At 45.3% G+C, this 17476-nt stretch overlaps 1 protein-coding gene across 3 annotated transcripts in view; it reads right to left on the reverse strand.

Annotated features, from left to right (window-relative positions):
• BMP2K (BMP2 inducible kinase) overlaps nucleotides 1-17476 on the reverse strand; it is a 49928-nt gene that overhangs the window by 31199 nt on the left and 1253 nt on the right. The gene's annotated exons all lie outside the window — the stretch shown is intronic.

Raw genomic sequence — 17476 nt, forward strand, 5'->3', positions numbered from 1 at the left:
TGCCTGCTGCTCAAGGAGGCCACACTGGCATCACCTCAAGGCTCACATGCACAGCTTTCCCACACTTAGAGGAAATCCACCTCACACAAGAGCCCATGTCAATCCCTGCTTTCCTGAACTGCTGTCTGATCCAAAGCCAACCAGCACCACAGGAGCTCTGTAGGAGTGCAGGAGCTCGGGTACACCACCAGGACACAAATAAGTAAATTAAAACAAGTAACTACTCCAATAATCAGGCAGCCAATTGAAATGCACACATTTCATGGTACCCAGCAGCATCTGCAAGTCACGTTGATTAAATATAGTGCACTTCATTTGATGCAAGTCTCATGTGCTTGAGCAAACAAGCACATAATCACTGCCACTCAAGAAAGTAAGTTACAATTTAATAAATATTTAATCTTCAAGAGAAATTCTTGTTTGTAACTTAATCCTCATTTAACCAAATGACATGCTAGGCTGTCAGAGCAGAATTACCCCAAGTTCAGTTCAACAGCCTCATCCTAGTTCACACAGGGCCTTCCTAAAAAATTCACAGGACACCCACTCAACAGTTCAAGTTCTTAACACTCAACTCCAGCTGGCACTGAAATGATCCCAGAGGGCTCCAGCCTGGAGCTCTGCCAGAGTGATGTGCAAGACCTTAACCAGCAGAAAGTTTTATTGCAAGGATAGTAAAAAAACTGATCTGGTTTTTAAGCACCAATATCTGACCAAAAACATAGAGCAGTAGTCAGGAAAAGCAAAAGACTCATGATTAGAAGGAAATAATCACTTCTTGAATTTTTAAGCCAGTTTTCCAGCCTTGAAATTCTCTCTGCCTAGGAGGACAAAAGAGAACTCCCGATTTCAAGTCTCCCTGCCAATTGTTCCGATGTAGCTGGAGCAGACAGGCCTAGGTAGAAACCATCAGTGCAGAGCAGCAAACCCCCAAGTGTTGAGCCAAGGGCTGCTCTTGCCATCAGGTGGCGATATCAGCCAGCAGTTGAATCCTAGGGACTGAAAAAGCAGACCTGGTCCTTCTTCGGCAAGAAACAGAGCCCTGACCATGAATGGTTTGCCACCAGTAAATAGCACCACTATAAAAATCCTTTCCTGCAAGAGCCAAGGGAGACGACCCTGAGCAAGTCTAGGTGACCTGTCCTGCCCCAGCTCACAGGTTTTCTCACTGCTCCCCTTCCCCTTCTCTCTCCCCTCCCACCGGGCCGTGGGGGGCTCAGCTGCTCTCTGTGTTCAACACAACAAGGAGCTTCATCTCCTTCGTTCTTTGATTTCCACCAAAGTCACTCAAAGTTAAATCCTCCCAAGGACAGCCACATTGCACCTTTTCCTAGAATGCTTAGTAAAAAGCCTTTCTATAGAATCTATAGCTAGATAAGTCAATAGACACTCAGCACAATTAAACTCCTTAAAAAGCTCACACATCTTTGTTACCTTTCTTTACTTTAACTGTCTTTCTGCCATTTAACTACGCACTTTTGGGATCATCTTATCAGCCAACCAGCAATGATTTGGGCTTTTTTTCTGGGCCAGTTATTTTGTTTGTTTTTAATGAAATTCTCCAGCAGCCACATGTGTTTGGATTTTTCCTATGTATATTTAAGGTCAACCTTGAGTAATTTCACAGGCCTCAACATGCCATTCACACTTTATCATGTTACACTCCTGAAACGCGAACCAGGAAGCACTGGAGCTGTCAGAATTCTAAGCACCCTATTTGCTTACTCAGGTAGAACAAAATAAGGCTGAAAAAGCTTCCAGAGACTTTACCATCTTTCAGACTGTTACACATATTATATGTATATAGAGACAGCACCTTTTTTTACATCATACACACGTTTTTGAAACATACAAAAGCACCAAATGTTGTTTCTCCAAGTAGTGAATCCATTAACTATATAGTAAAATCTCAGACAAACAGTACAGAACTTATGGCAAAAAAGGATTTTACCTCTACGGTAACATACAGTAATCACTAATCACATATGTAAAAGCTGAAGCAGGAATGGCAGCTACTACACTGTAAATGGTTCCTTACAAATCCATTAAAGCTTGGCTATTTTGGAGAGGTGACTGAGTCTTTAGCATCCATTTCCATTCAGACAAGTAAATCCCCAAAAATAGGTTTTTATAAAGCTAATGAGTATACTAAATATATTTTCAATTACAGTAGTTACATGTGGTGTTTCTGTACATTTCAAAACCTGAAACTAATGAAAAAACAGACGTGTACACAACAGATCCTATTCATTCTCATGTGCCTAAGCAATGCAGACAGGTATTTGGGAACTTCCTCAACAACTCAGTTTGATCTTGGGCTCAGGAGGACAGTTTTTGCAGACACGAAGCCTTGGAGCTGTAAGCCCTAAGAAGGGTTCCAAGGCCAACCTGACTGCGTCCGTCACAGCACAGTTCCACGCTGGCTTTACAGTCCCTGTGGAAAGCTGTTCTTGAAACCAGCATAAAGCGGTTGTTAACAACGCCCAACAACTACCAAAAGGACAGGTTATTTCTAATTTGAAACCCGCTGCCAAGACAGGCCCCCAGCCTCACATGACCTTGGTCAGGGAGATGGCCTTGTGTCCCTCTCCACAAAGCCAGAGAAACAGGTTCGAGTGCAATTATCTCCCTGTGACCCATCTACCTACACAGAGCCTCTTCTTCCCCACTTCTGCAACAAGACTGCTACCCATCCACATGCTCATTTCCTTTAAAATACCAGCTCTGTCTTTTTGGCATTCCAGATACTCCCCAATCCAATGATTATTTCAGTACAGTTAGCTGTGTCCTGAATACATTTCTTCACTCAACAACACTTTTGCTGCTAACTTACTGGGAGAATCACTTGATGCCTGGGCCACTTGTGCATGTCTGCTCCCTGTTAATTCCAGAGACAAATCAAGATCAGACCCGCAGCCAGAGCCAACCCAGCCCAGCAGTGACCCACCTCCCAGGACTGCACAGCCATCCAAGCACTGTAGAGAACCATTTTATGGACTAGGAATCGCTCGAAATACAGAATAAGACCAGTTCAAGCACAAATGCCATCAAACAGGCTCCCAGCAACACAAACAAATAAAACCTTACTGCAAGTCCATCACAACTGAGAGCAGTATGACCTTATTAAACGCTTAAAGTATCTTTCTTCCACAAGAGGAAAAAACCACACAAAACTAAAACAAAAAAACCACAAAAAACCCCACCAAAAAAAAAAAAAACCAAGAATCCAAACAAACAAATTTTAAAAAAACAACAAGAAAAACCACCAAACTAAACAAAAAAATAACCCCAAACATCCCCCCTTCTCCCCCAACTTTGACCTCTATACTTTTGTGGTATTCCAACACAAAAGAAACCAGTGTCCAAAATCAAAGGACATTAAGAACCAACTCCAAAAATAACTAGTCTTTCTCCTCCAAAAAAAGCACAACCCCAAGAAAAACAGCTCTTCATAGCCCATCCACTTTTGGACGGAGGACTGAAAAAGGCCCTTTTTCAACCTGCATCACACATGATACCCATGTGCTATTTCACCAGCAATTTGGAGTCAGCTCCCTTCTGCCAGCGTTGCAGGCAAACCCATGCCAAGAGCTGCTACCTGCAGCTCAGTTTTGATTCCCACCCTCACAGTGTGTAAAACACACACTGGTAGTCTGGCTCTCCAGAGTCCTTCCACAACCCTCACACTTCGCTCCGGTGCCACAGAGGCCCCTCTTCCATGCTGCTGCTCCACTTCCCTGGTGGTGTGCTGCCACAACATCCCTAACTCTCCATGTCCACTGGCATCCTACTGGGATACGTTCACTTGTACAAATTCCCAGAACCTTCCTCCTCCCCACAAGGACGGCAGTCCTTCCCCCCAGAGGCACTGCCTTCTGTCAGTCAGCACAGATGCTGTAGTGCAGGCACTTTGAGGAATGCAGACTAAAAGCATACACAAAAAATACCTTGGTTTTGGATAGAAAATATTAATTTAATTCTTCAAGCTGCGCAGCTTTCCGTCTGTTTTTGACAGCAAAACCTTTAAAGACACACAGAATTCCAACATTTGAATTTCTCATCAGATTCCAAACACCATGAGATGGTTGAGGGAGTAACCTTTAACAGAAACTTAAAATGCCTTTTTCAAGCCTAATGAAAAATTTCTGATGAAATGTTTATGTTTTGTCACAAGTTCCACCAGAGAAGGAGGCCACAGTTGTGTCTGCCATTCCTGAAGCACCTCTGCACAAGAAGATGAGGGGATGCCCTATTACTAAAGGCCAGTTCTCCAGCAGTGCAACACAAGCCCCTGCAGCAGCTGGTGTGTGCCTCATGCCACATGCCAGCTCCCAGACTGTGGGCTGAGGAGCAGCTGGTGTTTCCCATGCCAGAACAGTGCCACTCTGCTCACTCCAACACCGCTGCCCCAGTGCCTGCTGGCCCTGAGCATTCCAGAGCCCGGGAAGGTGCCTTAGGTGACCTGCCCCCCAGCCCCGCTGTGTGCCTGCCGAGCCAAGCCAAGCCATAACACCTGGCTGTGTGCTCCCAGCCTGGAAAGCAGCTGAATAAAGGCAGCATTACCTAACACCGATCATATACACACATCCACCTTTCCCTACGTGTACATCTGTGCTTTTCTGAGCGCACACATGGGCATGGATATTCTCCGTGAAGCTTACCCCAGGAGCCTCAGTCACGAACACAAGGCTCTGAGACACAGCTCCACCCCAAAGAAGGTTTGACAGAGGTTGCTCTCAAGCTCAGGAGCTCAGCATTTGCCAAACCAAGAACAGAAATAGCTCCCTACTTCTAAAATACTTCATTTCTACACACACATTTCCAAGTTCAGTGTTTCTCTGCTTTATTATAAGCATGCAGACAATGCATTCCAAGGGCCATACCACTGCTCCCTTTCCCACTGCCCACACAAATTCCCACCATGTAACAAGCTGACTATCAGGGCTAGTTTAGACAAGCAGCACTGTTTTTCTCAAATCTGCATCCGCTCCTCTGGCAGCACTGGGGAAACAGCAGCTGTGAATCACATCCCAGCAGGACAACACCGTGCAGCCACAGCAGCCAGATCCGCCACGCACACCTCTGCTAATGGCACTGCTACCCTGCCACACGCTTGCATGTCTGGATTCCACTTCTCCCAGCATCAGCTGTAGGCCAGCCTGACAAAAAAGGCTCTGACAGAAGCACCAGAGACTGCCTGGGGGATCCAAAACACTGCAAGTTACCGAGCAAGATGGGAAAGCCGAGTTAACGTCTGCTATCGACTTCTGTGAAAAGTTTCTCTATTTATTTACACCCATGCACCAGACATGCCCAAGGGCCAACCCTGAGATGCTTAAGATCCAGCACAGCCAACAGCTAAAGGAACAGAGCTCTGTGTCCTGCAGTATGGCCCATCATCGCCTCACCTGCTTCTCCACATCCAGGTGACTTGCTAGCCATGTTTGACTGCTGCTGCCATGGCACCTCCTGCCTGACAGCCTTGGCTACTTGGCTGCTCAAGAAACAAAAAACACCCATTTCTGAAAGCAGATAAATTGTCTAACACACTTGCAATTCCTGCAGTAGCCTAAGTGCAAGGAAGAAGAAAGTGGATTGACTGAAAAGCTCACTTAATGCACGCTTCTAAAAAACAGACAAAAATGAAAAAACGCAAGCATTTGCTACACCCCGCAAGGAATGCATCCTATGCACACAAGACAAAATATTTTATTTCTTAGGGTAAAGCTGATGCCTTCTCATACCCTGGCTGGAAAAAGAACAAAAATCTCCCCGTATTTGCATCCTCAATCAAGCTGCTTGAGAGTTAGTTACAACCACTGCACAACCTTTATGTATTACACCACCACCACCTCCTTCTGTTCACTGGGGAAAAAAAAATCTAAAGCATTTAACTCTACAACTATATTTATCAGAACCTTGTATATGAGTCAAGTAATACTTCCTTCCTGTCTATAAGGAAAGGACCACAGAAGGCTGCCAGCAGATCACCAACAGTTCAATTTATTGACTATGAAAATTACTGTTAACATCTACTTACTCACCTGTGCTTTTCACGAGAAAACCATGTCTTGGGTAAGTTGAAAAGCTAAGACACCTACAATGAGCCTCCATCAGCACAGTTTACCCAAAAAAATCCCAAAACCTGAACACTCTGAACAGCAGGTTCCTCTTTTTGCATGCCTTCCCCATCTCGTGTCTTGGTTCAGTCAACTCAGCTCTAGCTGTAGTTTGGTCTGACCTGAAAACAGAGTGAGCTGCAAAACCACAACAAGGACGTGATGTGTGCGTACAGGCTTGACAAACACAGAGCTCACCGTTCTACAATGGTGAGGTTAAGAGCATGAACTCAATTCATTTTCTAGATGAATTTCAAATATCGTTCACTACTTTTTTTATAAAGCTTGATTTTAGGTCCTGTAAAACCAAAAAATCAAATATAGTTACAAATTAGTTAAATCAGCAGGTAGATAAAATATAGCCCATATGCAAATACAATATGCATGACTTTTTTGGAACTGAACTTTATTATCATACCATATAATTACCAATCAGTTAAGAAAACAAACATCTCATCTCTACCCAACTCTTGCTCTCTAGCTGGCCTGTCATTTTCCTTGCAATCACTGCTGGGATTGTGATTTCCATGCGGAGGGCCAGGAATGCAAAGCCAGGCAGGCTCTCTAACCTCCCCCATGACTAAGTGCGCACTCAATGCCCCCGAGCCGCCGTGGCACGGGAACAAAGCTCGGCACACAGAGCCCGGCTCCGGCCCAGCGGCTGGTTCGCAGCGTCCTGGAGCAGTGCCACCTCTGGCTGCCACACAAAGACAAGAGCCACCAGGCCACGCAGACACAAACCAAGCCGTTTGTAACGCCAGCAGCACTTCAGACTGAGGCAGATGTCACTGCAAGAGCCTCTGGTTTCCTCCTTTTCCAAGGCATCTTACACATACAAATGAGCAAGATGAAGCCCATCTCTCCCCTGCTAGCAAGAGCCTACAGCCTCACTCACCCTCACAACTCAGCATAATTCACTGACCATTTCTTCCAGGAGCATGACTAGAATTAGATTGACTGCCTGGAATTAGCACTAAAACACCCAATATGAATAATGAAGAAGGATTTTCATTATCTTACCTCATAGTCTTTAACAGTTGGCAATTACTGGTGCGTGTTTAAACGCCAGCGTACCAAAGGTGTATGCTGAGATACAGACTTAGCCAGTCTAGGAAAAACTAGCTCCTAGTGAACTCTAACAACACAATATCAGAGATCCAACCTGCTTACACCAATCAACAGAATTATAAGCCATTTTAGGCAATAATACCTCCTTGGCACCTGCAAGGGGACAGGCAGCTCTTGAACCTCTACCTGGTACATGCTAAATATATTTGAACACTCCAAATTGCATTTAAAGCACCTCTCAAGACCTCACAGCACTTCTGTGCTTGGGATTCTAAACTTCACACTCTAATATATGACAATTTTAAATAAACAATGCACTTAAATTTCATAACAGTCTAAGCAGCTTGATAATTTTAAGTAAACAAGCTACACTGCAATGGCAACAGGACTACAAACAGCAGAGTCAAGATGATCAAAATCATTTAGTATCTCTCATATAACTCCCATCTTTCAAGAAGCCAGTCAACAGTGGTAACTCAGAACAAAGCAGATATTTATTAATTGGACTGATCTGCAAACTCGTGGGTCTGGGGAAGTCACAGAAAATAAAAGAGTTAGGACTCAACTTCCATCTAAATTCAAAGATGTCCTTGAGCAAAAGCCACCTCTTAAAAACACAGCCATTGAATTTGCTATCACTTTAACAAAACAGAAAGTCATAAGAAAAGCATAAAATGTTTAATGGAGAAATCAAATATTTGAAGAAAAGCACAAAGCTGGGAGGATAATACTGTAAAGTCAACCAAGATGGATGGAACTTGAAGACTACAAGACTAGGCCAAATAAAAAGGAGCAAACTACTTCCTTTTGAGTTGCCAAAAAAACAAACTTGCTTTTCTATCTTCAGATTGCCTAAGACGAGTCGGGATAGCTCTTTCTGGGATCAAATACCCCTCCTGTTGTCTACACAAGTTCTCATGACATAAAAGCCAAGTGACAATTCACCTAAACTCACGGCAAGTTGAAGGTGTCAAATCTAAAGATGCAGACTGTGCTACTGAGCGCCACGGAGACACAAGAGCAAGGCCCAAAGAAAGCCATTATTTCATTTGCTTTTCCCCAAACAATTAGTTTTCCTGCACATCACACAAACCAGACCTGATCCCATGTCTAATGCTGACACACTAAATTTCATTCACCCTTGCTATTCTAGTCTCATGAACACACATGGTATTCAGGTCAGGTTCTTATACAGACATGTCAGCAGAGTAGAATTTAGTGCCGCACATTCTTTAATGATCTATTTGCTCTGTACCACTCTCATAGTTATATGCAAGTTAATCATCCAGAACAAGAAAAAACTTGTTCAGCAACCATTTCTCTAAATAAAAGCACATTCAGTTTTTCAACCTGCAGGAATTGCAAAAGAACATAAGAAAATGTCATATTAATCACTCACTTCCAAAGCTATTTTTTGTTTCATAAGAAGCAAAACGCTGCAACAATTACTCATTACAACTGCTACTGAAAGACAAGATGCACAGATAAAAATCACAGCCAGAGTAACAAATTTTTAAAAATGAGTCAGTTCCACAGAACTGAAACAAACCAGGAACTGGACCATCCCCATGTTTTGGCACATGACTGGTAGAGACTTGCTTATTGAAGTTTCTAGGCACCTCAGGAACAAATCCACCCATTTAAATAACATGCAAGTTTGGAAGGAAGCCAAACATAGCCATGACTCTGAATAAAATCTCCTCAAGCCCTATAACACTGGAATTCCTATCTTAGTTTTGCATGGGGCAATTAAGGCACAGCATGTTACAGAAGGGATGAGGAAGAAGCCATCACAGCGCCAGGACGTTCCAAACTCTACCTGTTCCTCTTGTACAGACCATATGACTATGACTCGGGGCAAACCCCTTCATCTTTGTTTCTCCACCTGTGCAGTAATGGCTCTCCACGAGCCATGAGATGCTCTTTGCAGCAATACCAACTTGGATACCTCTTGAAGAGCAGGATAAACACGGCTCAGAGATGCTCACCCTCACCTGAGTCTCTATAATAATTTCTTCACTACTTTCACCACGAGCCTCAGAAGCAAAGCAGACCTAATGATCAGCAAGACTAAGGAAGACTCTTCTACCTTTACAGGGAGAACACTTCCAAGCCTGCAAATCTTCAGTTCCACTAGACAAGAGTGCTTTAACAAGTGATGCTCAAGGACAAAGCAGCATGTTTTCTGCTACCAAACCAAAATAAGCATTCCTTATTTCATCATGACAGTCACCTAGGATCAAAGCTGGAGTTTTTTTATTCCCAGTTGGCAACCTTGACTTTGCTACTTTTCTCCACTCTGCCTCTGCTCAGAGACCCAGTTTCACAGATGAAGCTACCCATACCCAAGACAACCCACCAGAACCAGAAAAAAGTAACCAACCCAGACAAGTGTGAGCAAGGAACATGCAAATGTGGAGAGGAAGGGAAAGGTTCCTACCTCCTTAACCAGGAGACAAACCCTGAAGGAGACTGAAATCCATTCCCAAGACAGCCAGGGAAGCAGGAGCAGAGGAATTCATGCTCCTTTCTCATCAGCAGCTAGACAGTGATGCAGAGAAACACAGACTCTCCCTTGGAGGGGAGCAGGGGTTTCAGGATCACCGCACATCTCCATCCGCTGGAGGAGAACAGGCAGGACAAGCCATCTCTGCTGCAGAGCAACAACGGAGCAGAGATGATGTGACTTGCACCAGGGCACTGCTGCTTGGCACCACTGGCACCTGCACACCACCCTCAAAGTGCCAGCTCCAGGCATCACTAATAGGCAAGTATCCCAAACACATCAGGAAGCAGCTGTTCATCCAGCACAGTAACAGTTTTTAAAATAAGCCCATGAACACAAATGAGGAAAAGCTGGCATTTCATAACAGATGCTCACAAATCTAACGGGTTCTTAGGAAAAGGAGAGCATCTGACGCACTCACGTTACAATCAGGCCAGTGACTGACCCTGCCTGTGTTGTGGGTTAGTCCCCAAGCCGCCACCCAACTCTCACACTGCCCTTTGGCAGGCACAGAGCATTCATAGTGTCAGTTAACACAGCTCAGCTTACAAACATCAATTCCTTCAACTGTGGCAGCCTGCTTAGCTAGAACATTACAGAGGCAAAAAATAGCAACAGCAAGTAAAATATAGCACAAGGTTAAGGAATTAGGAGAAGGAAGACAAACAAAACACTGTAAACCAAAGCAATGCCAGAGAGAAGCAGCACAACCTGAGCACCTCCAACAACTCCCCTCTGAACCAGAGACGACATCCAAAGAGCATATGTGCACATTTACAGAGCCAACCAACTACCACTGGAACGCCAGCTGGGCTCACCCAGTTGACATGCTTATGCAATACGACATGCTCATTCTTCCCTGCTGCCAAAGCCGAGTGTCCCAGTGACTGTGCTGCTCCCTAGACAATGAGCCCCATCCCTGTGTTCACTTCTGTTCTCCATGCACAGAACCACTGTAAGAACCCTTCCCCATGGGTAACATAAGGGTTACTGACTGACAGCTCTGCTATCACACCGACAACAGCCCAGAGAAATACATACCCTCTTCCCACTGGCTACTGGTTAACCTACATCTGAAAAGGAGTTCTACTGCTTTTATCCAACCATTTTTCTTTTCCATGCTCACATGACAGACACTGAGATTTAATTTAAAAAAAAAATCAGCTCAACCAGTAAAACACACCAAAAAAACTTTAAGATCCTGCACAGCTTCTTTAAAAGCTTTGCCATGTCCTCCTCAGACAGAGCAAACATAACCCCCATTCTCCCATGCTGCCTTATCCTGTGAGGGTGCCCAAGAGCTTTCTCCTGCAGCACATCTGCACACATACGCTCCCCTTAGGAATACTGACACATCAGCATTCTTTATCACAATGCATCTGCAAGGAAAAGGGCAAGTAGATGGCACACACATTGGCACATCTGTTTTTCCTCAAAATCTGGCAAAGATGGCTTGAGAATTTGTGTGATATTAACATGACACTGCTACAAATCAAGTTCCTTCTCATGTAACCATCTGACTCTCAGCCACTAGCCTGAAAACTTAGCTCGGAATTACTAGATTGCCAAGTACTTCCTCTTCACTTAACTACTGCTGGCCGCACACAAATTAAAGGGATAACAGCCTCAAAAAAGACCATAACTGCGTGCAGTTAACAGAGGTATAACACCACCCGTCTATATCCACACGACGCAGGAAGGGGTGGCCGCAGGGCACGCAAGGACTAATAACTGGATAATCAAAGAGCATTAGGCCACGTGTCCTAAGAGCTGAGCTTGGCCCTGGCTGTACAACAGACGCCTTTGTCGGCCTACAGATGTTTCCCAACCTGTTCCTTTCTCCACCCGTGTCCCAGAGGCACACAGCAGCTCTGAAGGGCACAGCAAGAGCAACTGCCCTGCCCAAGTGCCACCACAGCAGTCAGCACACCAGATGTGTGCCTGACTGAGCTGCAGCTTCATTCGGTACGCTACGTTATAGGAAAATCAACCTTTACCGGCACACGGCTGTAAGACAAGGATCACATCCCCCAACTGCTTTCGGTTTGCCCGCTCATTACACAGAGCACAGTTCCATGTTGTGCTAGCCAAACAACACTCTTTTTTTCACCATGTGAGCTGCCTTCATGAGGCTTGGGAAGTCCCAAGAAAACCCCCCCAGACACAACACAGGCTCCCCATCTTTCACCACCCAGAAATCAAAAGCTGGTCTAGGATCTCAGCACCTGCCCGTCTGTAGATACACTTGATGTAAGGCAGCCGTGACTATTGTGGGGAGTGTAGAAGAGCGTCACATGTACTGTATTATGCTTCCAGCCAAAACAAAAGCCAGTTTCAAGTACTCACTCTGCTTTTTCTCCCTTGTATCCTGAACTGGAACAAGCCATATCTGCTACTCCATTATTAGCAAAGCAAAACTGTTTGAGACAGAATAACAGGCTTGACCTTTACAGTCATGTGCAAACAGATTCAGAAATGTTTCACTCTAGAAAAAAAAATCGACATGACCAAACCAACTCAAATGCCACAAGTCAGCTTTCCAGACAGCTTTCCAGCTCATATTCCACCTAAACAACTGAACTACATTACAACTGAAAATAAATCAGCAGCTTCCAGAGAGCAAGTCACATGCAATAAACAAACTAACCAAGTCCTGTACTGTACACTTCACCTGGGCTCCTAGGAGAACAGTAGCACATCCCAACAGAAGTAACCCAGCACTAGGTATAGTATATTCATAACCCCTGCCACAGAAATAAGCTCTCACAGAGTTAAAAACTAGGGCCACACCTCGTGGAAACACTTGGAAGTACTAAAGTTCACTCAAGATCCATTACAATGGCATCTCTCTCTATTTACCTCTCCAGAAAAAAGAACAACAAACAAGCCCCACCTTGAGAGGAGATGAAGCAGTGTCAGCTATACAGCAGCTAGTTCCAAACTTACAGAAGCTGCTGGAGCTGCAAATCTTCACACTACCTTGCTCAGGGGACCAAAAACCATGGTATAAGAGGTTAACTGAGGTGGGGGAAAACCAAGGCCAAGAGAATCCTATGCACAACACAAATGTTGTTTATTTGGATTACAAACTGAACGGCTATTGCTGAGACATAAGGTAGAAAAAACAAAAAACACAGCATTGAAGACTATCCCACTTTCAAAAGCGGTTTGGAAGAACTTAAATAAATAGCACAACTACCTACAAATGCACAGCACAAGAGCTCACAAAACAGGACCTGGATTCCTCTCAATCAAGGCTATGTTTTTCTTAGGCCTCAACTAGAACAGTATCAATGTAAGAGGCAAACCAAATCCTAAGAGTTATCAAGTACTTGCAAAGACTGTGCACCAAGTAGAACTCACAAGCAGCTCATTCCTTCACTGCTGTAACAGAGTGGAGGAACGGCTGACTGGCTCAAAATAACCAGGTGGGAACTGTGTGCATGGTGAGCTCGGCATAGGCGAGACAGCCACTGCTCCTCCCCTGCCCCACACTATAATGGCACTGACTGACAGCCTGCCCCAAAATGGCGGCGACTGACCCACAGCCTGCCCCAAAATGGCGGCGACTGACCCACAGCCTGCCCCAAAATGGCGGCGACTGACCCACAGCCTGCCCCAAAATGGCGGCGACTGACCCACAGCCTGCCCCAAAATGGCGGCGACTGACCCACAGCCTGCCCCAAAATGGCGGCGACTGACCCACAGCCTGCCCCAAAATGGCGGCGACTGACCCACAGCCTGCCCCAAAATGGCGGCGACTGACCCACAGCCTGCCCCAAAATGGCGGCGGCTGACCCACAGCCTGCCCCAAAATGGCGGCGGCTGACCCACAGCCTGCCCCAAAATGGCGGCGGCTGACCCACAGCCTGCCCCAAAATGGCGGCGGCTGACCCACAGCCTGCCCCAAAATGGCGGCGGCTGACCCACAGCCTGCCCCAAAATGGCGGCGGCTGACCCACAGCCTGCCCCAAAATGGCGGCGGCTGACCCACAGCCTGCCCCAAAATGGCGGCGGCTGACCCACAGCCTGCCCCAAAATGGCGGCGGCTGACCCACAGCCTGCCCCAAAATGGCGGCGACTGACCCAGAATCACAGCATAATGAGGTTGGGAGAGACCTCTAAGATCATCGAGTCTAACCCATGCCCTAACACCTCAACTAGACCACAGCACCAAGTGCCACATCCAGTCTTCTTTTAAGCACATGCAGAGATGGTGATTCTACCACCACCCTGGGAAGAACATTCCAGTACTTTATTATTCTTTTGGTGAAAAATTTGTTCCTAATATCCAACCTATGCCTTCCCTGATGTAGCCTGAGATTGGGATCTCTTGTTCTGTCAGCTGCTGCGCGGTGGAAGAGACTGACCCCCACCTGTCTACAGCCTCCCTTCAGGAAGCTGTAGAGAGCAATAAGGTCCTTAGCCGTGGCTTTACCCAAAATGGCGCCAACTGACCCACAGCGTTACCCAAAATGGCACTGACTGACCCACAGCCTGCAGTAAGCCAGGCCTGTTGAAAGGTTTTGTCTGTGAGAAAGCCAAGCTGACCCCCCGAGTAGGTAGATGGGGAGAGAGCCACTGGTCCTCTGTGGGCTGATGAACAGTTTGTTACTGAATTTCCCTCCTGAGAATTAGGCTGTTTCTGGGCAAACCACCTAGAAGGAATCAGGCTACCTTCCCTAGTGAGAGGCCCCTTTTCACAGAAAACTGCGCTTTAACCACCATATTTACTAAACAAAGCAAACATTCCATTATACAAACATGAACTAATGAACTTGTAAGTACTTAATGAAGTACCTAACAGATGAACTTGACATCACTTGAGAGGCCTTTCCCCTGCCTCTCCAGTCCTAGACACAAGGTCACTTAGAAAAGCAATGGCCTCCTAAGCCACAGTAGCAGAGGCTCAGCACCACACAGCTCTGGTCTCACCGCTTTATCAGCCTGGATGGCAAAAATAAACCACTGTACCCAGTACCACACAACTTCTCTCCACACACACCAGGGCAAAGCAAAGTCACAGCACGAGCCCAGCCAAGCGTCATGGTCACTCTTTCCTGTCCAGAGCGGAAGAGCTGCTTTGCATCCCCTCTGGGTACCTCTGAGAGCAAGGGGCACGCAGAACTACCCGGGCCTCCTTCAAGGAGCCTGGTACCTCCCCTCCACGCTCCTCAGCACTCCCCTGGCAAGAGCGTGAACTGCTGGGGGGAACACTACACAGCACTGCCTTGTTTTGGCAAGGTGCAACAGCATATGCCCCACAACTCCATTAGCCAATTCTGAATGAAAACAAAAAACAGATGATGGCCATCTTTCCCCATCCACAAATCAGCTTCCAAACCAAGCCAGTCAAGTCTGTGAAGGAAGCTGCAGTTAACAGTTGAAAGCGCCGCTTTCTTGCTTCATCTGCGCTTGTTAAAAACATACCCATATACTCAATGGCAACACTCCCCTTAACCTCTCTGGTCTGCTCCTGGTACAAAGACAACTTAGAGCCTGGCAAAGCCTTTATTTATTCAGTTTCAACATCTCAAGCCCTGCCCAGCAATCAAGACAGTAAGAAAAATGAGCATCTTGCAATGCCTACCTTTATAGCAGGCAGAAAAACTACTTTTACTGCAGTTATAAAGCAAAAAGGACTCGGTGAAGTCCAAGTCAAGACAACAACTAAGTAAGTAGTATCACTATGTCAAACCACAACTTTCCACCTCCTCCCCATGTAAGACAAAAATATTTTGACAACTTGCTAATTTTAAGTTTCATTTTCACTCTTCACAACATAAGCTGGTCTGCATTGACATTTGAGATAGATTTAAAAGCAGGTTTCATACCTGGCCACTTCCAGTTTGCTGCAATTTCTGAGGTATAAAGTCTTTTTCGATACTGGAGTTCCCATAACTGCAGTTCCCCAAACACCACCTGGAACTTTCAACAGAGAACTCCCCATATTTTTATTAGATTTCACTTTCCCAACTTGAGCTGCATTGCAAATAGTCTGCTTAAACAAAAAAACAGACAAGGCCTTCACTCTGCATCAGTCATTTATTCCACATATTTCTACCTTGCTGTCAAAATGGACAGGAATTAATTTTCTACATCAAACCTTAAGCCAAATTAACTGCTTTTTACCCCCATCTCTGAGAAATAAAACACATACCTCCATAAAACAGCATACTGACCACTAGATTATGGAAGCCAAGAAATCATCACAGAATAGGTGTGTTTAGAACAAAAGAAACCATTTAACAGCCTAACATCTACAGCTCCTCAACTTCACATCCTCTTTAGTGAAAAGCATGCATTTCCTTTAGATAGCATTATACTTGATTCAGAACAACTGGATTATAATGCTCCACACTTCTCCCTCTAGAACACTGCAATACAACCATTTTGTCAAAGACTACAGAAAGGCACCTGGAGGACAACACCTGCATGGACATGGGAAATCTATCCAAAGGTCCAGCCCTGCAGCCCAGGAAGGTCACTACAACCCCAGCTTTTCAGTATCACTACTGCCAGTCCTCCAGTTCCCCAGAGCCTCAATCCTCCTCAACACCAGGAGCTGCCTTCCTAAGATTACTCAGAGCAAAAGCTGGAAAGAGGGTGGGGGTTAAGCAGCTTGCATAAAACAGACACATCATGCTATTAATTCTAATAGCTAACAGAAATACAATATACCACACCTCTGCTAACAGAACACTCTATCTCCTCTTAAATAGATTTGTTAAGATCCTTAGATTCGTTAACTGGATCTATCATTAATGCCTTATAACACAAGCTCTAACTTGGATGGCTATTAACACCTTAAATGCTATTTCATCAGCATGAGTAATAGGAACTACCTGACAAGTTTACAAGCTTCAGTTAAACTCAGTTTCAGAAACTGAAAGAAAAAAATGCCTTGTGCAAATAGGACAGGAAAAAAGTTTTCTCCTTGGCCCTCCCCAGAGAAAGATTATTAACCAGGGGATTTGTAAAGTGTTCAGCATTAGTTACAGGTAGCAGCATGACTAATGTAACAGCAGTAACACACAGCTCTTACTATTAATTGCTACTGGAGCAAGGGATTGATTGTCAACGAGTTACTCCTGGATAAAAAGCTACCTGCTGACCCATAAAGCCTGGTGTCAGTCAGGAGCACCCAAGTGCCACCTGGACACTCAATCACAGAGCCCTTCCCCCCGGCACACACCTGCGGCACACACACACACCCTGTCACAGCCCAGCTGCTCCCCGGCAGGCAGAGGAGCTAGGAGAGCCCGGCCCCTCCCAGTTCCCCGACCCGGCACTTGTGCCACCTGCTCCTTTCTTATCCTCCAGGCCCCTTCGGCTCCTCCCTGCTGACCCGCTCCAGGGACAGCTTGGAGACTTTTCCGAGGACGCAGCAAATTTGCACTGCCCCAACCCTTATCAATTCTCATCCTAAGCATCCATACTCAAGAGACCGCATAAAACCTGAAGAAAAAAAAAAGGCAGTAAAAAACATCTCTCAGACTTGAAAGCGGGAAGTTAACTCACATGTTAAAATTTGGACTTCCCCTGGCCCCCAAGGGCTGTCAATTTGTTTCTGCCAGCTATAGAAAGGAAAAAACCCATAAGCTGTAGTGACTCTAAACACAGAACATTATGAGAAAACTTTTAATGATGTGCTACACTTAACAAAGAACTATAAAATTTCTCTCCTCTCCACTATATACATTTTCTGTGATACCACCTCAATTTGTTCAAGAGCCTATTTTTTTTTTTTTAAAAAAAAGTCTCTATCTTGCCCTAAGCCCAG

Source organism: Haemorhous mexicanus, chromosome 4, assembly GCF_027477595.1.
Source record: "Haemorhous mexicanus isolate bHaeMex1 chromosome 4, bHaeMex1.pri, whole genome shotgun sequence".
Classification (NCBI taxonomy): Eukaryota; Metazoa; Chordata; class Aves; order Passeriformes; family Fringillidae; genus Haemorhous; species Haemorhous mexicanus.